This window comes from Geospiza fortis, unplaced genomic scaffold, assembly GCF_000277835.1.
Source record: "Geospiza fortis unplaced genomic scaffold, GeoFor_1.0 scaffold254, whole genome shotgun sequence".
Lineage (NCBI taxonomy): Eukaryota > Metazoa > Chordata > Aves > Passeriformes > Thraupidae > Geospiza > Geospiza fortis.
In genome coordinates this window covers 413,917-414,716 of record NW_005054441.1, presented here as the reverse complement: position 1 = coordinate 414,716, position 800 = coordinate 413,917, and the positions used below count along the sequence as shown (strand labels likewise).

At 51.4% G+C, this 800-nt stretch overlaps 1 pseudogene; it reads left to right on the top strand.

Annotated features, from left to right (window-relative positions):
- Positions 1-755: 755 nt before the first annotated feature.
- LOC102037569 overlaps positions 756-800 on the top strand; it is a 315-nt pseudogene continuing 270 nt past the window's right edge.

Below are 800 nucleotides of genomic sequence, written 5' to 3'. Positions count from 1 at the left end.
CGGCCGCCTCATGGCGGGGGGGCGGCGCGGCCTCTCCTCGGGCCCGGGATCCAAAAATCCCAAATGGATCCCAAAAGGGACCTGGAGATCGTCCAGGCCGACCTTGGCCATCTGGAGCAGGTGGGCTTGGAAAGTCTCCGGAGAGAGAGACTCCACCGCCTCCCTGGGCAGCTGCTCAGTTCTCTGCCACTCTCAGTGTAAATAAGCTTTTCCTCACGTTGAGTGGGGACTTCATGTGGTTTAGTTTAGTTTATGGCCATTGCACCACTGGAAGGAGTCTGGCACTCACGTTGGAGATATTTAGGTGGATTGGTGAGATCGCCTCTTGTTGGACAATATACTAAGTTTAAAATTTTTATTTCCTAACTTTAGTCACGTTTGTTCGCCTTTGCCCCGGGGGAAGGGAACGAAGTTTCCCTCCAAAGCATTGTTCCAGGAACAATGAGATGGGCATCTCAGCAGGCCGAGAGATACACGAGAGATAAAGGCCATCAAGGGCCATTGGCGAAACATCAGCGAACATCTACTCCAGACCTGCCCCTGGCACGGCTGGAGACCCCTGGAAAAGGCTGGTAAGGAAATGCAAATCAGGAGTGAAGACCTAATTAACATCAGAGGCGAGGAAATCCGTATCCAATAGGAAACCAATACTAAGAACTGCGCGATTCGGGACCAATGAACATTAAACAGATTGATTTCTGTGGGTTTGGGACTGTAGAAAATTTGTCAAAAATCTAGATATTTGAAAAAAAATCATGGAGCGCGGTCCGCTGCGGCTGAAGGGCAGCGGGGGGGGGGGG